The following is a 24,022-nucleotide window of genomic DNA, read 5'->3' on the forward strand; positions in this document are numbered from 1 at the left end:
GGAGATTTGTTAGTAGTATACTAAAAAGCAATGCTCTGAGTATAAGTGGGAGATTGATAGGGTTATATACTAAAAGCATTACTTTTGTATTAACTCTAATTCTTTATATTTTGAATGAGAATCATATGGGCAAATGTTATGCATATTATATATGTTATTAGTTATATGTATGTGTCTAATACTTTATGTTGTAGATGATTTAGTGTGCACACACAGAAGATCATATCATCAGTATCTTATAAAGTATAAGTAATCGTTCACAACCTAGATGGATTTGGACAAACTATTGGTACGGTTGTAGTATAATTTGGTATTAGTCTATCTGGACTATAGGATTACACTAATACACTTTGTGTGTATTGAACAGGACCAAGTGATGTTGTTTCTCCTTATACTGACTATATAAGAGAACAAACGCCTCTGTTATTATGGATGTTTGTCCTCCTAATCCGGATATAATAACGGACACTTACATGCATTGTACATTGCTTTAAATCATCAATGAGTGAGATTCATTTGTGAATCAACAAACTCGATGGATTGGGTAATGACATTGTATGTAAGGTATGCTATTGATTATAGAAGGAATTCATGTCCCGCAAGAAGTTGGGTTGATGATGTCCCCTTGAGGAGCTCAAAAAAATTGTCATGTAAACCTTGCAGGTGGATTTATTCCGACATGACAATGAGGTTGAGTGGTACTACTCAAGGACATAAGAAGTTGATTAATGTAGTTGTCAGTAATTTGACTTAATCAACGGACATTCGATATCTTAAACACGGGGAGATCAACGAGCATATAATATGGAACCCATAAACGCTGACACGTAATTTGGGATTAGGGAGGTAATGCAACAATGGCCTTTAGTGGAATAAGCCATTTGTTGACGGACTTGGGCTGTGTGTTCTGCGCGAACATGGGAAGCCCAAGCTCGTCAGGAGGCCCAACCCTAATTTCTCCTCATGGTCCCTGTTGTAGCCTATGAATAGAATACTCTTTCTCTTGGCTGTTTTTAACCTATTCACTATTCACTGGATTAGAAAAAAAAGCAAGGAAAGATAGGTCCAAAATTGGATCTAGCTTTGTGAGAAAGAAAGGGATTGGTAGATCGTTGCCCACACAACGTCCAATCTGTTCTAAAGGAATACAACAGAAGATCAAGGGGTTGATTTCGGATTTGATAAAGCTTTGATTCTCAGAGATTACATTTTAGCCGATTCTAAAAGGTATGTTCTCTAATCCAAAATCGTGAGAACCCATTAATTCCGCTGCGCGTGGTTCTCGTGGTTTGTAGAAATTTTGCATTCTGAATAACGGTTCCTACAATAATCATCTAAAATGGTATAAAAATCATCAGTATACTTATTGTTCGTGGTACTTCTTCTACTTGTACTCTTTTTCTTTACATTCTTGCTAGGCTTCCTACACTTTGGAGTTGTAACTTGTGGAGTTGGCACAACCATAGTTTCCACCAACTCTATAAGTTCACCTTTAAGTTCAACAAATACATGACTCCACCCCCTTATTCCTCCATGTTAACCCACATTCGCATCAAATCATTGTCATTCTTAAAATATACTTTCTCACCATTAAAAATGTACAATATTTCAAACCCTACACTAATATCAAACAAATAGTTCTCCTTCAGATCATCTATTAAATCCATAAAATTTATCCTATCCCCGTCCACATTCCTCATCTTCTCCATAACACCACCTCGATAATTATCATGGGCATACAATGAACCATCAGGTGCTTCTTGAAATGCCCCATGGTAGTGAAGGATCAAGTTTCTTTTAACCAAACAATCCTTTTCCATCTGTGTTTGATACATATGAATCAAAATTATAAATATTAGTTTTCCGACCCACCCTCTGCAAATCTTAAATTTCGTATTATCCCACCAAGATGCAATATTTATACAACTATAAAACATTTCACCATTATACACGTTATTTTCAACTATACAAACAATAACTCATGCTACAATGACAAAAACTTAAATGTAATGCACTCAAACATCAGTTTTTCAAAATAATATTACCATGAAAGTTAAACATTCTCATAAAAGTTTCGCATTTCTCAGTTAACACACTCTAAACCACCTAAAAATATGTTACAACTGATTAAAGGTGTGAAATTTAAGAACTTACCTTGAGCTAAAGTTTCGATCACGTGTGAGTAAACCAGCTACCACATCTTAAGTATCTTCTTTGAGCTAAACTTAGGTAACTTATCTTCTTTGAGTTCTTGTTCTTTGAGCTAAACTTGCTTGTTCAGATGGAGTGAGGTTTGATTTACGGTGAAGAAGATAGCTAGATTTTGCGCTTTGTTTACTTGTGTAAGCTAGATAAAACAATGTGCTCTTGCAGTGCTGATGAGATGTGTTCTGCATGAGTAAATCTCCACCGTTGATGTTATTAGTTAGGATGCTGACACATGTCAATTGAGTGAGGTTAGTTTGGTAATTTTAGGTGGGTAGGGGTAGTAGACGTTATTTAGGAGAAAAATTTCTGTTCATTGGATTAAATGGATGTGATGAGGACACGTGGTATTTGGATTGGTTTTGGTCTTGCAAAGGTCAAAGGGTATTTTCATAATTTTATATGGTTAAGGGTAGAATGGACATTGCACATGCCTCAGTTGGATGATATCTAGTCAAAGAAGGCTGACTTAGTCATGCTATCAAATTGGGGGGGAAGTCTAATAATGGAAAAACTGGGGGTGGAAGTATAATTAGCAAAGTTACTTGGGGGGGGGGGGGTGGAAATCTAAAAAACTGTAGATATTGAACTTCAGTCACAAAAATATAAATACAGCAGATCCATTTTAAAGTCTTCCCGTTACAAAAAGTATGCAAACCATTTCCTTGAGTAAAGCATCATAAATAGTTGGGTCTAACTTCATCTGTTTGGTTCCTTTAACAGTTTTCAGCCCAATAATAACGTGATTAATGATTTTCCCATATCCACCAGTAACGCTGTTGGTTTCTTCTGGAGAAAGCTCAGTCACCTAGAAGTCTAGAACAAAAAGAAAGAAAATTTGTTCACCACGTTAAAACTACAACAAGGATAAAAGATGAAAACTAACACAGATATGGGAAGACACCTCGTGGGCAAATAAAGCATTTTTCACTTTTGACACCATTAAGGGAAATGAAGAATCATGGACAGGATGAAGCACATCAAGCTAATCCAGGCCACATCAAAGTGATTGTTAGGCCCAATAGTTCGGAATTTCGGAATTTTTGAAATTCCGACAAATTCAAAACTCAAATTCATTAAATTTCGATTCCTATCACATTTGAAATTTCAAATAATTTCAGATATTTCAACTCTATATTTGAAATTTTGGTTTTTTAAAAAACCGAAATTTCAAATAAAATTTTGAAATTTCGTTCGGAATCACGAACAAACGCAAGGTTAAAGATACCATTTGGGTCACTTACTACATTCCATTTGGGACAAGCTTCAATCCAAGTGAAGTTTTTCTTGGGGAATCAAATCATTCTCTACAGGGGGTTGAGTATTTTATCGTGAAATAAGCCAGTACAGGAAGAAGAACTAACTTCCCCAGTTACTATCTATTTCTCGTTGCAGCTATTTCCTTCCTACTGGCCTACCTTAATCTGCTTCAGTACTACAATTCAATGAGAATGAATCTAATCCTAAGTCCGCTGAAGGTAAACTAGAGTCATTCTACTTCAAAGAAACTCTAATTTATCCATCACTCACATATTTACCTATATCGTGCAATCAGTTAAGCGATATCTTCCCAGTTTTCAGTCTAGTACGGCATAGTACGATAATATTCATAAATAAGAAAAACAGATACAACTATATATAAAAAGAAAATGGTACCTCTCCTTCATAGACCTCCTTGTTTTCCTTAATCCGTAGACCAATCGCCAGTCTAAAATTCTCCATCATAACCTCAGTTTTTTTTAACTTCAGAAGAATATACTTCTGATCCAACCATTTGGGCAAAAAGGAACTTTACTACCTAACTCCTGAGATCAAGAAATGGGGCTCAGCCCCTTGGTTTGGTTTGAATCCGGATGAGTGTAAACCCCTTCCTATCCACCTATATCATATAACCTCCCTATTTATCGGCCTATATCACAAAAACTCCCTGCTTTCTAATATCAGCGAAATTCCAGTACGATTTCTATTCCCTATTTTATTTTATTACCCGTTTTACCCTTTTTCCATATTCATTGTAATTTCGACCATGAAGAACCAAGAAATGGGGCTCAGCCTTTTTTTGAAGAAGAAGTGAAAAACGAGAAATCCCCACTTTCTGAGTTTCTTGAATCACATCCAGAGGCAATTGATGCATTGAAGTCCTTACTAGAACGTAAACTAGAAGACGCGGAAGAAGAAGAAGAAGCGTTACTTGATTTTGAAACGTTTGATTTCAAAATCGAGTTTGTGGATGAACTTGCCAAGTTACGGTATTCATCTTCATCATATCTCGTCCGCAAATCCTTATCCTTTTTGGATGTGACGATACTAAGTAGTTAAATTACTGGTATGTCTTATCGTGATTTTGTTCAAGTAATTTGAAGTGGTTATCAATAAGTTTCAACCATGATTTTGAGATGTGTTGTGTTGAAGATGTGTTATGCTGGAATGCTATGATTGATGGGTATGTGAAATATAGTGAAATGGAGCTAGCTAAGTTGGTTTTTGAGAGAATGGTGTGTAGAGATGTTGTGTCTTGGAATACTATGATTAATGGATATGCATTGGTTGAGAGTATTAATTAACGAAGCAAAGAGGTTGTTTGATGAGATGCCTAAAAGAAATGTGGTTTATTGGAATTCTATGTTGGCAGGGTATGTTAAATGTGGTGATGTTGAGGGAGCTCATGGGATTTTTTATAAGATGCCTAGGCGAGACGTGGTGTCATGGAATGCAATGTTAGCGTGTTACGCACAGAGTGGTAAATCAAATGAGGCTATGGAATTGTTTAATGAGATGCGGGATTTGGGTGTCAAACCGACTGAGGCTACTGTCGTTAGCCCTAGCCATCATCATTGCTTTGTGGGCATTTAGGTGCACTAGATCAAGGAGCTAGTTTACATGCATATATTAGTGAGCATAAGATTGGATTAACTACTATTGTGGGTACGGCACTGGTAGATATGTATGCTAGATGTGGAAGTATTTCTCTAGCTACTGAAGTCTTTTACTTTATAGAACTTAAGGATGTTCTTACTTGGAACACCATCATAATCGGCATGGCCATGCATGGACATCTTCGCGAAGCTCTTCGACTTTTTTAAAGAGATGCAAGAGGGTCGGTGTATGTCCCGATGACATAACTTTTGTAGTCTGTGATTAGTGCATGTAGTCATGCGGGGATGGTGGACGCGAAGGCGGAGATTTCTAGCTTGCATGAGCAATCATTATGGTATTGACCCAAAGGTGGAGCATTATGGGTTTCGTGTTATTGATCTCCTCTCGTCTTTGGGCTTTTAGTGGAGGCCGTGGAGTCGATCGAGAGAATGCCCATGGAGCCAAATTCGGTTAGCGGGGAGCATTGCTTGGAGGTTGCAGGATCCATGGGAACATCGAGGTCGGTGAACTTGAAGGAAAACACCTTGTCAACATCCAACCTCACCATAGTGGTCGGTAATAGTTTCGATCACATTACATTTCTGCCTTACTGTTTTATGACGTTATATAGAACTAGCCATGCAGCCCGACCTATGGCCGGGCCTGTTATTCTTAAACCCATCATGTCTGGGCCTATATTTAAGGGAAGCACTTGGAAGTTTAACATATCCATATCCAATAAGTAATCCATATCCATATCTATTAACTAATACATATCCATATCTATTAAGTATTAACTAATACATATCCATGTCCATATCCAATAACTAATACATATCAATTAACTAATCCATTGTTTTTTAGAATTTGTTTTTTTTTATCCTATGCGTACATTTGAAATAATGAAATAATGCGTAGCTTTGTTTTTTGTTTTAGCATAACACATGAAAGGACAATTTTAATTTATATTAAATTAAAGAGAGCGGCCAAATTCGAGGTTAGTTTGGTAAGAAGGCAAATAATTATTTTTCAAATAGGGACTATTTTAAAAACTTTGCTGATGTGGCTCATTATGAGCATCTTAGGAGAAACGGATATTAATATAGGTAGGATGTAGAGTTCATGAGAATGTGACTTATTTATATTTTTTGACATTAACAGCTATACTTGCGAATTCCTCAGATGCCGACAATGTTGGTTCTGATGATATTGTCTCTTTCGAAGGGATTGAGTCTAGAGAGAAGATCTCTGAAAGTGACCAGAGTTATGAACTGATACAGACTGCTGCTCATGTGGATACCTTTGTTAAGGAAGAGATTTAGACTACAGAAACAGAAAATAACCTTGAAATTCTACCTGCTGTAGAACCTGTTCAAGCTCCTCTTTCTCGTCGTTCGGCTGGCCTTGGTGGCGCTGCTCCATTGATTGCTCATTTTGATGTTATATAGACACATTTTGTAAAACTATATTTACTGATCCCGAAATTTTATATATGTTTTTTTTAAATTTGAGTTCTAACTAGGTGACGCGGGTTATGGAAATATGAATTTACATATGCAAATATGAAGTTACATATGTGCACACAAATTTACATATGCAAATATGAAATTTCATAGACATTTTTTCTAACATCTGACAGGTGACACAGGTTATGTAAATATGAATTTTCATATATAAATATAAATTTACATAGGATGACGTCAGCCCGGTTTGTCCTTAAATCGAAATTATAAGTAAAGATTGATGACGTCAGCCCGGTTTTTATAAGGGTATTTTGGTCTGTTTTGGCTTTAATGTTATGTTTTAAATAATAAGGAGGTTTTATGCATGTGTTCGGTTAGAGGGGGTTTTTATGCTGGTTATGTATCAACCAGGGAGATTAAACCCAAAATCTGCTCCTGAGATATCCCAAGAGCCAATGCAGTCTTCCCAGTGGCAGGTGGCCCAGCAAGAAGAAGCGCGCGACCCCACCATCTTTTTCTGCCTTATCATATCAACAACTAGTCCTGATGCTTCTTTTGCCGTTAGGTGCAGGGACTCGAGCCCGGATGTTGCCACAACCTACGTAAGACTAAGAATGTAAAGACATAATAAATTCCGAAGTATTTGGGCTACACCTCCGGTTATTATTGTGTAATTAATTGTATATATAAAGTTACGTGATCTCCACAATTGTTGGGCCAAAGACGAGATGTTTAAGGGATAGTAATTTGAAGACATGATTGTTACGCATTAAGTTTGAATCCCAATGGCTGCTAGTGTAGGAAGTGAGAACAATGCCTGGAGCTTTGTTAGTGATGACTAGTTTTAATATTTGATGTCTCTACGAAGAGAGAGTTTACATTCTATGCAATTCAATTTTTCTAAGAACATGCAGGCAGCCGCCTATTAATATTCGTTTGTTTTTCTTTGTTGTAGCTTCAGTTCAATTTGCGCGCCGCTGTACAGTTCCCTTATTTTTAGCGAATCAGTCAAATTTGTAAATGACTCTTGGTGTGATGAAATTCCTTTAGCTGCAAGTTTATGTATGCTTTAACAGTTTGCCAAATTCAAACATGGACCTGTGGAGATGCATCTCTCCACTAACGGCAGCAGTTCATGAGACCCCCACCTTATGAGAAGAAGTTTTCGTGAAAGTGAAGCTCAAGCACTTGCAGGCTTAAATACATTGCTCCAAGGTGTCTAACTTAGAGATGGAATGATGCATGGGAGTGGAAATGGACAGAGAACAACATCTTCTCAGTAAAGTCTTTCCACATGCAAATTTTTAACGCCAACCGGATAATTTCCTTATTTTCAAATCCTTTTTCCACAAGCTGGTGTGGGAGGCAGTTATCCCCCAAAATGTCAAGTTCTTTATATGGTGCTTGTTGTGGAATAAGACCATTATATTACTGTTGATAACTTTAGGAATAGGGGTATGAATATCCCAAATATATAGGTGTGTGTTGTGTCTAGGCCAAGAAGATCGAATCCATCTTTTCACATCTTGCACGGTTACTCGATCAATGTGGAGCAATATACTTTACAGCCACCCCATGCTGATAAACTCTATTCAGTCGGTTGAGGTAGTTAGTTAAGTTTTCTTTAAATGGCTATATAAGGGAGTGATATCCTCCTTCAAGAATATCAGGCGCGTACTCAACATGATGGAAATACCTCACCGACCTGTAGAATCAGATCGCGTCCCCAAGATAAAAGAACGTTCCAGAACAGTTCGCACCAGCACGCGAACCAGGCTATAACGTGACTCAGCTTATCTTCTAGAAGCAATCATGAACAGAGATGCACATATACAAATCAATCGTCACCACTCATCGACCACCGCCAAGCTACTACCGCCCGGACTAATAATCCACATCATCACAAAGGACCTATAAAGGCGATTACTTCGCCGCGCCTTCTTAATCGAGACCCCTCATTTGTGATACACTTTACACGTGGTGGGCGAGGATTCGCTCTCAACATCTATAAATACCCCTCCTATGAACTACGCCAGACCTGATTCTGCTCTCCCCTCCGAATCGAGAGCAAGATACGTAGGCAGTTCGCTCCTAAGCCGAACTCGGTCCCAATAATAACCCTTTCTAATTCCCATTCAACCATATATGTAAAGGAAAGCTGAATCACACCTTTACATTGGCACCGTCTGTCGTCTCGATTACTTGAGACATCATCTTCACACAAACCAAAAGAACCAAACACCAAAAGCCAAATATCTCAAGCCCACGAAGCATGGCAAGCCTCGAAGCTCAAGTTCAAGGCCTCGCAAACCAGCTAGGCTTAACCAATGAGAGTATTTCCTTGCTCAGGCAAGAAAATGTTGCCCTTCGTGCACAAGTTGATGCTCAACAACAGCCAGCTGGTAACGTCGCTGAGAACGGCATCAACGAAGTTAATCAGCAGATTAATGAGTTGTCGCAACGGATCGACCAGAGCGCAGTATGCAAAGACGCGTCCCAGATCGTTCAGAAAATGCTCAAGACATACCGCGCTTTCCCGTTCACCACAGAGGTACTCAGTAAACCCTCTCCTCAAGATTTTGTCCAGCCACGTTTCCCAATGTACGATGGCAGTACATGCCCCGGCCAACATGTAGCCCGCTACATTCAAAGCCCCGGCCCTTTACACTCCCGGAGTTTGACCATCTTCAACTATCGGCGGCTCTATCTCGCCAGGCCTCAAAGATGGCCCACTTGACTAGTTCTTTTCACTCGAGTCAAATTCAATCAAGACTTTCGACCGACTCACCGACTGCTTTTTTTGGCCAAGATGCGTGCACAAATGCATTTAAAAAGCGATATGGATTCACTCTTCCCAGCTATCATTTGGAGAGAATGAAACCATTCGCCGGCCTCTAGGTCGGTTCAAAGCCGAACTGTTATGCATAGAGAGTGGCCTCAAAGAGTCTTTTGCCACACTGGCATTCTCCAACGCCTGTCGGGTGCGTAACACAGACCTCTCCAGGTCGCTGATGAGATCGCTGCGTCGAAAACCCCCGCCGGTATGCTCGGGTCGACAAATATATTAAGCAGCAAGAAAGTTTGCGACACCACGGTCTATCAAACGACCAAGAAGTCGCGGCGATCTCTGACGACACTCCACCTGCCAAAAAACGGTCCAGGTTGCAAGCACCCAAATCAGGCAACCGCTTGGATAACAACAGAGAGTTTGTTGTCCTGACATGCTCTCCCAACTACATACTGGAAAAGATCAAGCGAGCCTCATACTTCCAGCCTAGCGTACGGCAACCCGCAGACCGACCTGACATGCCCTACTGCGCATTCCACAAAGCAAAATGTCACGAGACCGACATTTGCTGGGGGCTCAAACATTATCTCCAAGATCTCATTGAAGTCGGACAAATAAATTAAACAGTACACCAACATTGCTGACGGCGACTTGCGCCACAAGCTTATGGCCCGCCGAGTGCGTAGCAGATCTCCACCCCACAGGGAACGTCAAAACATCCAAGCTCGCTCTCACAGCAGAGGACGCCCCATCGACCGTTCTCATCATGATCGCCGCCCACACTCGTCATATCGTGACAACGGCAGAACCATCCATATGATCACTTTCCCAGATGATTCTGTTACTTCTTCCAGAGATAAACGAAGGCGTGTCGGTGCTCTTCAAGAAGTCTATCATTTTTCTTCACAAGCAGCACACGCCTCGCGACATTCGGGTCGCTATTCAGGGGATATCACCTTCACAGAGGCTGACCTCACCAAGGTCTGCCTCCTTCACAACGATGCACTTGTCGTCCACGTCGGGGATCGGCCGATCGACGTTAAAAAGCGGCGTCCTAATAGACCCTAGCAGCTCATGCGACATTTTGTTCTACCACACAATTCAGGAGATGAACCTACCCAAGTCAGGCTTCATAGATCCTATCGCTCCTCTTTATGGGTTCAATGGCTCCAGAGCCAACCCAATCGGTGACATTATACTCCCAGTTTCAGTGGGATCAAGAGAGGATAAAGTCAGCTTTAACACGCGTTTCAGCATCTTGGACATTAAGTCATCCTACAACGCCATCCTAGGACGGCGTTGGATTCATAAAATGCAGGTCGTACCATCTACACTGCATCAAGTCCTCCGTTTTCCAGGCCCCAGGGGCATGATGGAGCTTCATAGCAACCAGCTCGAAGCCTATCACTGTAATCAAATCCTCTCAGCAAACAAGACCGCTGAGGACCCAATCAGCATAAGAGATGAGCCCACCAGCTACACTATGGCCAAAGACCTGGTCGCCAAAGTCAGAGGCAACGCACCAACTCAGAGCGTTGGAGGCTCCAACAAGAAGGCCTATCCATCTTAACAGACTCCGAAAGTTGCCAAGGCAGCCACTCACTCACTCGTCAAGACACCAGAGATCGCTCCCGTAATCAGTGCTCCACCTGTTCAGACAACAGAGGTCGCCCCACTAGATCCCCTACTGCCAAAACAGCTTCTGCAGCATAATCCAGCTTTTGTTGTCATAACCACAGAAGTCATCCCAGACTCTGTGGTCATAACCACAGAAAACGCTCCAACTCCTGCAGCAACTCCAATCACTCATCAGACCAACAACACATCCACAGAGCCAAACCCCCCAGAGGACGCTCTCCCAACACAAGCCGTGGCACCAGCTGAAAAGAGGCAACGAGTGAATCTAGGAACGGAAGACGACCCTAAGTTCATCTATGTAGGGGCTAACCTCGACCCCACACTTAAAGCCCAGCTTGTAAACTTTTTGTCCATGAATAAAGATGTTTTCACTTGGTCGTATATTGATATGCCAGGTATAGATCCTAGCGTTGCCTGCCATAAGTTGAACGTCAACCCTACTGCCAAACCAGTTCGAAAGTGACCTAGGAGACTATCACTACGGTTCCAAAAAGCAATCAACGATGAGGTTGATAAACTCAAGCAAGTCGGGTTCATCCGAAAGGTCGACTACCCAGATTGGATCGCTAACATAGTGGCTGTTCCAAAAAAGAATGGCACGGTCCGCCTCTGCGTTGACTTCACTAATGTCAACCAAGAAACACCCAAAGACAGCTTCCCATTACCAAGGATTGACCGACTTGTGGACCAGACCTGCAGCCACAAGCTCCTCTCCTTCATGGATGCTTATAGTGGGTACAACCAAATACCACTTGCTGAGGAAGATCAAGAGAAAACATCCTTCATTACCAAACAGGGGGTTTATTGCTACAACGTTCTCCCATTCGGCCTCAAGAATGCTGGAGCGACGTATCAACGAATGGTAACTGACATGTTCCAAGACATGTTAGGAGACACCATGGAAGTATATATTGATGACATGGTCGTCAAGAGCAAAAAAGCAGGTGACCATCTCACTCACCTCGAGCAATCGTTCTCCGAGTTCGCCCGAACTTCGCGATGAAGTGAACCCAGAAAAATGCCTTTTCGGAGCGTCCTCTGGCAAATTTCTGGGCTATCAGGTCTCACAGCGTGGGATCGAAGCTAACCGAGATCAAATTCGCGCGTTCTTGGATATGCCCGACCCGCAGACAAAGAAGCAGATACAGAAGCTATCAAACATGGTTGCTGCACTCAACCGATTCATATCTAGGGCATCAGACAAGTGCCGAGCGTTCCTGCAACTCCTCAAAAAAGGCGAGCAGTTCTCATGGAACGATCAATGTCACCAGGCCTTCTCCACTTTCAAAGAGTATCTCACAACACCTCCCGTCTTAACCAAACCAACAGACGGCGAAACGCTGGGGCTGTATCTAGCAATATTAGACTTTGCTATTAGTTCGGTTCTATTCAAGGAAGACAACAACTCAGAAAAACCAATCTACTTTACGAGTAAGACACTAACTCCAGCCGAAAAGAACTACTCTTACATCAAAATAGCAGTTTTAGCACTATTATACTCTGCAAGGAAATTCAGACCATATTTCCAGGCACACCCAATCAAAGTACTTACCGACCTCCCGTTGAAGAAGATACTTCACAAGGAAAATAAGACAACTCGCATGGCGGTTTGGGCTGAAGAGCTCGGCGAACATCACATCGAGTTTGTCCCACGCACCTCGCAGAAGGGACAAGTCGTGGCTGATTTCCTTGCCGACTTCCCTGTGGACGATCTACATTGGGAGCCAAAGACAGACATCCTACCCCACAAGCACAACGACAAGACTGTTTGGTCCCTCTTTGTAGATGGTTCCAACAACCCCGGCGGAAGTGGCGTTGGCTTCGTATTAGTATCTCCCACCGGAGAAGTAATGGAGAAATTAGTTCGCATCGACTTTGCGACCTCCAACAATGAAGCGGAGTACGAGGCAGTAATTATGGGGCTTAGAATGGCGCTACAGCTGGGTGTACAAGAACTTCAAGTCTTTAGTGACTCGCAACTGGTCGTTCGCCAGATTGCTAAAGAGTACACTACCCACGAAGGTAACCTTTCTAAATACCTTAAAGTTGTTAATCAGTTACTTCTATCTTTCGAAAGGGCCACCATGCACCACTTTTTGCACGACGAGAACTGCCACGCAGACAGTTTAGCCTACTTGGCTACTCAAACACTGAGCTGCGCCTCGAGACAACTCCTCATTGAAGTACTTGACCGACCTGCCTACCAAGTAGAGCACGTCTTAGAAGTCAGCAACCTATGCCCACTCTCTGAGGATCAGATGAGCCAAACATGGATGCAGCCCATCATAGAGTACATTCAGAAAGGCACACTCCGGCGGTGAATAGAGCAAAGCCGGGGCCGGATACCATATCAAGCACGTCGCTATTGTGTTCTGAATAACAAGTTGTTTCGAAAATCTGCTGGAGGACCTCACTTGAGATGCATAAGTCCAACTCAAGGTCAATTGATTTTTGCTGAGATTCATGAAGGAGAATCGGCAATCATCTTTGGAGGTCGTTCTTTGGCCCACAAAGCGATCTCTCAAGGATACTTTTGGCCTCGCATGCAGATCGACGCCAAAATATATGTGCTCAAATGCATCAAATGCCAAACCTTTGGCCACAACATCATCCAACCCGCTCGCGAATTGATCAGCATTGCAAGTCCCTGGCCATTCCACATGTGGGGCATGGACATCATGGGACCATTCATCCCACAGAAAAGCACTGGGTTCCGCTTTGTTTTAGCTGCAACCGATTACTTCACTAAGTACACTCAAAGCAATGGTCAAGCAGAGGCCAGCAATAAGGCCATATTAGAAAACTTAAAGAAAAAGATTGAAAAGAACAAGAGCCAATGGCCAAACCAGCTAGCTAGAGAACATTCTGTGGGCTCATCGCACCACAGCTCGCTCCAGCACAGGCGAATCACCATTCTCCTTATGTTATAGCATCGAAGCTGTTATTCCCACCGAACTGACAATCACAACAACTAGATCCGAGCTTGTCGAGTAAGGACATAATGACTCGGTCCTAGCCTGAGAGGTTGATTTGTTGGAGGAGCGCTGCGACGTGGCAGCTATTAGAGTGGCATCATATCAACAGATTCTAAAGAGGTCCTACAACAAACGAGTACATCCTAGATCCTTCCAGCCTGGTGATCTAGTTCTGAAAAAGACGTAGGATGACTCCAAACTAGCAGCAACATGGGAAGGACCGTTACATAGTGGACCGAGTTGTTGGCAATGGGGCTTACTGGATCAAGACACAAGAAGGGAAAGCACTTCCACGACCCTGGAACACTTACTTGTTAAAGAGATTTTATCAATAAAAATTCAGTCTCGTACACAGTCATGTTTCTTAATCTTTGATAATTCAGATAGTTTAGTTACATTCGTATTGTCAACCACTCTATTCAAATACTTCTAGGATCAACTCCGAGAGAATGCTCTCTGTGAGTAGAATGCCCTCAGGGGCTACAAACGCTCTTAGCGAGCCATACGCCTTCAGAGGTCAAATATGCTCTTGGCGAGCAGAACGCTCTCAGGAGCTTACAGGCTCATAGCCTCTCCAAATCTCGCTAAGTTGAGGACCTATACTCTTAGGATCAACTTCGTGAGAACGCTCTCAGTGAGTAGAACGCCCTCAGGGGCTATAAACACTCTCGGCCGAGCAATGTCAATACGGAGGTCAAATCGCTCTTGGCGGCGAGCGCAACGCTCGGGGAGCTTATAGGCTCATAGCCTCTCCAAATCTCGCTAAGTTGAGGACCTATACTGCTATGATCAACTTCGTGAGAACGCTCTCAGTGAGCAAAATGCCCTCAGGGGCTACAAACGCCTCTCGGCAATAATGCGCCGGAGGTCAAATACGCTCTTGCGGCGGCGACAGCTCTCCCGAGGAGCTTACAGGCTCATAGCCTCTCCAAATCTCGCTAAGTTAAGGACCTATACTCCTAGAATCAACTTCGTGAGAATGCTCTCAGTGAGCAGTACGCCGTCAAGAGCTACATACGCTCTCAATGAGCAGTACGCCTTCAGAGGCTAAATACGCTCTTCGCAAGCAGAACGCTCTCAGGAACTTACCGGCTCATGGCCTCCCTAATTCTCATTAGTTGGGGACCTATACCTCTAAGATCAGCTCAGGGAGGTTGCTATCCTGAACAATACTTCACAAGCATAACGCTTTCTTAAACTAAATCTCAGAGGCATACCACAAGCGCCATACACAAAATAATAACTACAAGCAGGCAAGCAAAACATGGCATTACATATACAGTCACCAATCGAACTGCCCGGCCAAGGCCAGGAAACCAATTCCAATCCACCGATCTGCTGGGTCTACCCAGAAAATCCAGATCGGTTCTTTGAACAATAGGAGCAAAATTAACAAACTGCCACTTCCGTGGAAACCAGTTCTCAATATCAACTAAGGCGAGCTATTCAGGCAAGCCTGAAAACACAGCTCTATTGTTTAAAACTCTCATAGAGAGGAGAACACACAAAGCAGTTATCCAACTTAAAATTTTTTCAAAAACAAGATGAGAAATCACCATCAAGGAGCAACCACAACATGTTTATCTTCTGGGGCAGCACTGGTCGACAAAGGGTGCCTTATGCCGATCTCAGCACAATGCGCATACCCGTACCTTGGTCCCCTTGTGCCTTCTTTAACTGGAAATATTTCTCATCCAGTTCGGCATACTGAGCACAGGCCGTGGTATACGCATCTTGAGCTTTGCGCGCGACCCCCTGACATTGCTTGGCTTACTTGGTGACTTCCGCTAACTTCCCTTGCAGATCAGTCATTACTGCAACAAGCTTAGCGTTCTCATCCGCAGCCGTACGGTACTTATCTGTCATCACGTCCAGCTTCGTCTTGTCAACTCCCCACGCAGCTCGCAGACATCCCAATTCAACTCGGGAGTTGACATCAGTATCAGCGTGCTGCACAGCGCTCTTCAGTTTGTCGTACCCCGCCAGAAACTACAAGGACAAGTTCAAGGTTATGATCCCTTACGAAACAGAGTGACAAGCCTAGCAAGTAAACACTTACCAAACAAGTAGCCATGTCCATGGTGCCCAGTAGCGTATCCATATCTTCATCCTCAACCTCAGCTTTGTCGCCGTCCAGCACGATCCCCTTTAGCAAACTGGTCACTATAGGGCGCCGGAAGGAAGCGCGTCAATGCGTTTCAACGCGCGACGCTTCTTCCCGTTCTCCCCATATAGTAGAATTAAACCCCATATCCCCGATGCGAGGAGGCGAATTCTCACCAAATGACGCGGGTGGCCTTGCCCTGTGTCTCTAGCTTCCTTAGGCGACCCGATGTCGTCGACTTTGTCGAGGCGACCTGAAGACTATTCCACCCGTCGAGCGACCTAAGCTCCTGGGTCGCTTGTTGCTCTTAGCCCCTGATGCTATAGCTTTTCTTTTGCCACGATCTCCATGAATGTGTAGGTGGAACTCTATTTCCTCCATTATCAGAGGGGAGCTCTCTCTAAAACCCCCCTCTCCCCTGACATATTTGCGGCACCTGGCCATAAAGAAACCTACGCAAGACGCAAGTTAAATAAACAATCCTCAGGTTCCTTTTCAACAAAACAAAGGAGATGGACAGTTAAACAAAGAAGCCAAACGTACCTGAGTGAACCGACAAAGTAAAATGACACAACACAGGCGAGAGAGGAACTGCGGCAGCAAGAAGAAGAGCAAAGGAAGAGCAAATGCTTTTGCTCTTCCAAGAGCACTACTATTTACAGTAAAGTAACGTATCTTCCCAAGACAGGTCATGATGGCATCGAGGCGCCAAAATGGCAGGCCACCTGGCAGCCATCATGTCATGACTCCCGACCACCCATATTCTTACACGTGCCACGCACGCGCTGTAACTCAGGCAGCTCCAAAGTAGAGAACGCCCCTTGTGTCCTCAAGACATGTGCGACCTACACCATTTAAATCGGATAGCAAGCACGACAGACCAGCAAAGTCACATGCCATCGACACCGTACCCTCTGTACGATAAGTCGCAACAGCATACCCATACTTACAGAATGCAAACATTCATATCATACACAATACTACTTATATAAAAGCAAAGCAACATGTTTCACATTCACGAAAAGGAGTAAACTGACAACCTCGGGGAAGCCTCAGTTCGCAGACTAACCGAGCTGCTGAGAATACTCAAGAAATCCAGAACAGTTAGCCACTAGTTATCATGATCACTGGCAAAAAAAACGAGCTACCCAGGTCAACCCAGGGAACCAGCTCTATTGTTTACGGCCAAAGGCCAATTACAACCACAAACACCAACAACTTTTTCAAACGACATCATCAAAGTTTTCTGCAAGAAAGACATTCAACATGGGGCAGAGCTTCGGATCACCAGTAGATGCCACAACTGCCTCGGTAGCGGCCACATTTAGCTCGCCAGAACCCTGAAGCTGATCACTCACCACACCAGTAATAGGGGGAAGCACAACTGCAGGAATAGCGCTAGCATCTTCAAGTGGCCCGTCCCCACGTTCTCCCGAAGCTCTTCGCTCTCGCTTCTCCTGCAGGTCGTCAAATTTCTTCTCCAGTTCCTCCACCTCAGCACGGATAGTGAGATAGGCCTCTTTCGCTTGCAAGATGGAAGTCTTACATCGTTCAGCATAGGTTTTCGCTGCGACTAGCTGGCCCTTCAACGCCTCCACCTCATGCTTCAGCCCAATCGACTCATTCACTGCAAATGTCTTCTCCAGCGTTAAGGCAGTGAGTTGGGGCTTCAAAGCGTCCAGTTCTTTCTTCTCAGACTGTTGCACAGCTCGAAGATTTGAAAACTCGTCCCTCAGCGACTCGACCTCCGTCTTCTCCAGTTCAGCAAACTAAGCGGCCGTCTTCAGCTTCTAATACCCAGCGATCAGTTGCAACAACTCGCACAACATATCATGTTAGCATCAAACAATAGCATATAGCACAATAACACAACCAAGTTTGAACGCAAAAGTTACTGACCAGGCACATCGCCTTATCCATCCCCCTCATATTCGACTCCAGCTCTATCGCATCCAGGTCTTTCCTATCACCGTCCAGCGTCATACTCTCCAGCAAACAAGTAGCTATGGGTGCGGACTTGTAGCTGCAGTCCGACCTCCTCACATAGCACTTCTTCCCAGTCACTTCATCTATATATATTAGGTTGCGTTCCAGCTCATCTTTCCCAGCACTAGAGTGCCCCTTACCAGTCTCTCTCATACCAACCTTCCCCTTCATCTTGCCAGGAGCATCTCCAACAACCCTAGTCGGCGCGACCTCCGGGGCGTCCTCACCTAGAACGCTGAAGTCGGGCATCGGTCTCGCTCTCGAGCTATGAGCCGCCCTTCCCCCAGTTCGCCCTTCACCACCCCCCAGTGTGGTCTCAGCTACCCTCGCATTATAGTTGGAGTTATGGTTGATGAGATCAAAATATTAAAATGACACAAATTGCTATTAGTGGCTGGTCCATTAACAATGCAAAAAGCTTGTTTGCTTTTTTCTGATACAATGAATTGACTGCTGTTTTGGTTACTCTTTAATTGTTTGGAGATGGAACTGAATAAAAGTAGTGTTTGTGAAATGGAAGTTTGATTTTAGTGTAAATGTTTTCTCTATGTTCGACACTATAGAGGGCTTCGTTATAAGTTTTGCTCTGGAATATTTACAAACTAACGGTGTTTTCTGGTTGAGAGAATTGTAAATGGTTCAAGTTTGAGGTCTTTGCTGGATATATGCTGAACATGTGGAAAAATCAACAATGCCTAAACCTTTTTTGTATACGTGATTATAGACTTCATATTATATAGGTTTTGATTTAGTAGTTGATAACTTGTTTTGGAGAGTTGAATTGAGGAATCAATTATATTGTTTAGAACTTAATTCAACTATTTGCAATCCCTTTAAGGGCGTATTGTTTTGGTTTTTATAATTGAATTTTAGTGAAGGAAATTGAGAGGGAATTAGGTTTATTTACTAAAAATGAAATCGGTGGTTTGTAACTGTATTTGCATTTGTATGTATTAGGGGTTTCGAAAAGTTGATCCAGAGAAATGGGAGTTTGCTAATGAGGATTTCATAAAGGATCAGAAGCATTTGCTTAAGAACATTCACAGAAGGAAGCCTATTCAGTCATTCTCATCCTCAAGGGTCGAGGATTGAAAAAAGAGCAAAGACTGATGAAATAGATAAACTTTCTAGGAAAAGACCTCTATTCAGACCAATCTTTGGAGAGTGAAACAACAAAAGTCCAAAACAAAGGTTCAGTTGGAGGAGTTGGAGCATAAGGTACAAGAAAGGGAGCAGAGGCAGTTGGGCATGATGAAATATTTGGCAAGAGCAGTCCACAATCCTACTTTTGTTGAACATCCGTTAGAATGGGCGCCTCCTCTATGAGCATGGAACATCACCGAGGCCCTTAGTTATATGATCGATGTGTAATTTTCTTCCAGAGAATTCATGTATCATAAATTTCTATCGGATCACTCTTCTGAGTTATTTTGGTTTGCCGTGAGGAAGTTGCTAGGGTAATGTATTTTATTTTGCCTGTCAGAGTTTTGAAACTGTGAAACAGCAACACAGAGTTTTATTTTGCCTGTCAAAGTTTTATTTTCCAATTGTTCTGAGTTGGTCATTGATGAGCAACAATCTTGGTTTAAAGTCTTCAACACACTCTGTTCATCCGATCTCCAAATGATTCACCTATATATTATTATCATGACTTTAGTGCCGAACTTTAAACTTCTCATTGCTCGTCTGAAAATACCCTTTCGTCAGTGTTGCATTATATTTTGCTTTATACATCTGAGCGTATGTGTGTGTTCCTCTATCTTTTTACTTTCGTAGTAGCTTATACACAATTAATGATTACAAAAATAATAAAGGGAAGCATAGGAAAATACAAAGATATGAGCCGCAGTGAGACAAAAACATGACCATTTGTGCTTCTTTAAATGGCCAAATTTATAAATCTTCATACTAATTAAGAGTTGGCAGCAGCATTTTAAAATACAAATAACATGACTAGAAGATAACACCCTGGTTTCACATCATAAACTTCTCCACAAAAAGCTTTCCCCTGTTAGACTATCAAGCTTTTATACGAACCACGAATGAACCTGTATCAAGAAATTTCACATAAAAAAGAGAACTTGTCAGTGAGTCAAATTAATCATTGATGGAGTTCTAAACAAGGGTCTACTCTAAAAACAATGTGTAGTCATTTAAATATGCACTGGGTGTTCTTCAGCAAGACAAAAGACACATTTATTCCAACCAAAGATTTGTATCCGTATTCATTCCCACTACCTCCACCAGCACTCCCGCCATCAGTATATAATAATAGTCATCTCCATACAGCATCCACCTATGCATACAACAGCAAAATAGTATTTGAATTTGTTTTCACCGAACTCTGGCGGAGTTCAAAACTCTGACAGAGTTCACCGAATATGCTAGTTCAAAACTCATGAACATGTACACACTCGTGTTCAGCTGGCCTATGGAATTTACAATGCTCATGACTCACCAAATGCTCCGAGGGATGGCCAGCCTTCTTCAAAACTTGGATTGTCCTAATGTACATAAACAGTGTAAATAACTTAAACATCAAAACTCTGACAGAATTCAAAACTCTAACAGAGTTCACCGAATATGCTAGTTCACCGAACTCTGACAGAGTTCAAAACTGTGACAGAGTTCACCAAATATGCTAGTTCAAAACTCTGACAGAGTTCACCGAATATGCTAGTTCAAAACTCATGAACATGCACACACTCGTGTTCAGCTGGCCTATGCAATTTACAATGCTCGTGACTCACCAAACACTCTGAGGGACGGCCAGCCTTCTTCAAAACTTGGATTGTCCCAATGTACATAAACAGTGTAAATAACTTAAATATTAAAACTCTGACAGAGTTCACCGAATATGCTAGTTCACCGAACTCTAACAGAGTTCAAAACTCTGATAGAGTTCACCGAATATGCTAGTTCAAAACTCATGAACATGTATACACTCGTGTTCAGCTGGCCTATGGAATTTACAATGCTCGTGACTCACCAAACACTCCGAGGGACGGCCAGCCTTCTTCAAAACTTGGATTGTCCCAATGTACATAAATAGTGTAAATAACTTAAACATTAAAACTCTGACAGAATTCAAAACTCTGACAGAGTTCACCGAATATGCTAGTTCACCGAACTCTGACAGAGTTCAAAACTGTGACAGAGTTCACCGAATATGCTAGTTCAAAACTCTGACAGAGTTCACCGAATATGCTAGTTCAAAACTTATGAACATGTACACACTCGTGTTCAGTTGGCCTATGGAATTTACAATGCTCGTGACTCACCAAACGCTCCGAGGGACGGCCAGCCTTCTTCAAAACTTGGATTGTCCCAATGTACATAAACAGTGTAAATAACTTAAACATTAAAACTCTGACAGAGTTCACCGAATATGCTAGTTCAAAACTCATGAACATGTACACACTCGTGTTCAGCGCCTATGGAATTTACAATGCTCGACTGACTCACCAAACGCCCAGGGGACGGCCTTCTTTCAAAACTTGGATTGTCGCCTTTTAAACGAGGATATCAATCATATGAACAGAGATAACAATAAGCATCACGCAAATAATTGAAATCCAGAAGAGTGGCATTACTAAAAACTATTAAGGCAGTATAAGATGACTATTTGTAAATACAAGCAACTTCAACAAACCTAAGAACCATAGCATATGCTGAATTGTCAAATATTTAAGATGAACAATTGATAGATAGCAGAAAGTGGAAACATAATTGTCAAATAAGAATATGTAATATATTCAAGACGTTAAATATATTTCGAAAATGGGCTGCTATAGTGCTATTTGAATTTGTCCATTGCTGCCAAGCCAAGAACATAGCAGTCGTGTTACTGTGTTAGTGTAAAGACACACTAAAAGAAAGGTACAGGCCAGATTCAAAAAGAAACTTTTTGGCATTTGCAAACTGTAGTACATAAATCTTTCAAGCTGATAAGAAGCTATCCCATCCAACACACCAACAAAGTAAAATTCCTAAAATAAAAAAGCATTAAACCTATGAAGATAAGAAAAACGAATATCTATTTAAAACAAATTGACTTGATATATCAAGAAAGCCTAGTAAGGATACGACATTAAACAAAAATCAAACGAAAATCAAACCTTAATCCAGAAGCTTGGTACGGTTTGGAGAAGAAGAAGCCGAGAGAGAGAGAGAGTTCACCCAATTTTGCGTTTTTGGTGATTTTGGTTTTTTGGATTTTGAAATAATGCGAAATTTTGAAATATCGAATTTTTTCAGTAAATTAGATCATCAGATCTTGAGGTGGGATCGGACGGCGAGAAGAAGTGTGAGATAAGAGTGGCAGATTTAGAGTGGCAGTATAGCCAAACCGTATATATATATATTCCCTAAAAAGTAGCTACTTAAGTTAACTTAAAAATAAGTACGTAAGTAAAACTTCACCTAGAAAATGAAGTCAACTCTAATTTTTTGTGGATATGATATACTTAACATTAACATCATCTCTACAAAATTTCAGCTCATTTGGAAACCTCTAACATTGGCACAAATGATTGCAAAAACTTGACATTTCTAGACCATTAGATTTATTTTTAAAAATTACAACAATTTTTATTAATGTTAGATGTTTCCAAATGCGTTGAAATTTTGTGGTGATAATCTTTATGATTAGTGCTTCATAACTACAAAATATTAGGGTTGAATTCATTTTCTAGGTGAAGTTTTACTTATATACTTATTTTTAAGTTAACTTAAGTAGCTACTTTTTAGAGAAAGACTATATATATATATGGGGAGGGATAGAGCCACAGGCACTGTAGCCACATTATAGGCACAGTCAATCCCGGCCTTTCATTTGGTGCAATCCAACGGATGTGACAAAAACTTGACCGAAGCAATCGCGAGTTCTAAATGACGAAATATGGGAGGGTATTTTTGGAAACAAAATTTGACCGAAGCGAAAAATAGAATTTGCTCTCCAATTTCACCGATCTCTCTCCTCTCTCTTTCTCTATGGTTATTCTGCCTCTCTCCAAAATCTATCAACACCTCCACTCCAAAACTTTATAACCGATTGGACGAAACATTGCGGATAGAAACATGAATATTTGTTTAACTTTTCTGTAATTTATGTGCATAAAGTTGATGTGCTATAATTTCTGAGAAGGCAAAAACAAAATTTTTTGTGTGCAATCCATAAAGGAGATTCATTTAGCATTTTGGGTCTTAAAGGTAAATGCTTAAAGAGAGTGATGATAGTTGTTTTGTCTTATCAGAATAGTTCAGTTTTCAAAAAAATTCAGCTTCATCATCCCTGTTTATGAGCTCAGTGATTTTATAAGTTATGAAGACTCAACTTAAAAATTCAGATTCTTTCATTTGGGTTTTCGCGTAGATACTGTTTACTTTTAGAATTTTAATTCAAATTCAGGTTCTGTATATGTTATGTTATATGTGGGATTTTAATATTTTCGTTTGTTCAAGGCATTACACTGTTAGTTTGAGTCATGCATTACTATAAATCTTTTCTTGGGTATCAAAGTAACGTAGTTTCTAATTATGAAATTTTCAGTAATTTTAGTACATTGTAGAATGCAGGTTATGATGGTTGTAATTGCTCCAAAATTTTGATTGAAACTTTATCATTTTATAAGTAACCCACTGGCCTGAACACCTAGCAAGACAACTGAAACTCTTGAAACATTTTGATTGCCTACTACATGATGTTCACCTTCTGCGTAAGTTAGAGATTTGATTCTCTAATGCATCAAAGTGTGCATACAAAGATTTTTCCTTACTCACGATATTCGTGTGTATAGTTTTGAGTAAGGATTTCGAACCATCCTAAGTCTAAGACAACTTACAATTTGTTTTTGCTCTTTTAGGAAACTAGTGAGTAAATAAAAGCTATGGTTGAATTGATACTAACTACTTGGTTTCTTTTAATGCAAAAAATGAAAACTTTAAGTTACGTAAATATACAACTAAAACAAAGATAAAAATTTACTTCTAGATAGGTGTGGAGAGT

The 24,022-nt window shown here is 41.4% G+C and overlaps 3 long non-coding RNA genes across 3 annotated transcripts; 1 reads left to right on the forward strand and 2 right to left on the reverse strand.

Annotated features, from left to right (window-relative positions):
- Positions 1 to 2,771: 2,771 nt before the first annotated feature.
- On the reverse strand, positions 2,772 to 4,373 carry LOC147504773 (uncharacterized). Its single transcript, XR_015220449.1, has 2 exons — positions 3,862 to 4,373; positions 2,772 to 3,021 (listed from the first exon to the last, which is right to left on the reverse strand). It is a non-coding gene; the product is annotated as an uncharacterized LOC147504773 (long non-coding RNA).
- A 1,186-nt stretch (positions 4,374 to 5,559) lies between these two features.
- LOC147504774 (uncharacterized) lies at positions 5,560 to 6,579 on the forward strand. Its single transcript, XR_015220450.1, has 2 exons — positions 5,560 to 5,637; positions 6,223 to 6,579. It is a non-coding gene; the product is annotated as an uncharacterized LOC147504774 (long non-coding RNA).
- Positions 6,580 to 19,866: 13,287 nt separating this feature from the next.
- LOC147504775 (uncharacterized) lies at positions 19,867 to 22,189 on the reverse strand. Its single transcript, XR_015220451.1, has 3 exons — positions 22,134 to 22,189; positions 20,254 to 20,311; positions 19,867 to 20,063 (listed from the first exon to the last, which is right to left on the reverse strand). It is a non-coding gene; the product is annotated as an uncharacterized LOC147504775 (long non-coding RNA).
- Between the last annotated feature and the right edge of the window lie 1,833 nt (positions 22,190 to 24,022).

Source organism: Coptis chinensis, chromosome 4 (genome assembly GCF_015680905.1).
Source record: "Coptis chinensis isolate HL-2020 chromosome 4, ASM1568090v1, whole genome shotgun sequence".
NCBI lineage: Eukaryota > Viridiplantae > Streptophyta > Magnoliopsida > Ranunculales > Ranunculaceae > Coptis > Coptis chinensis.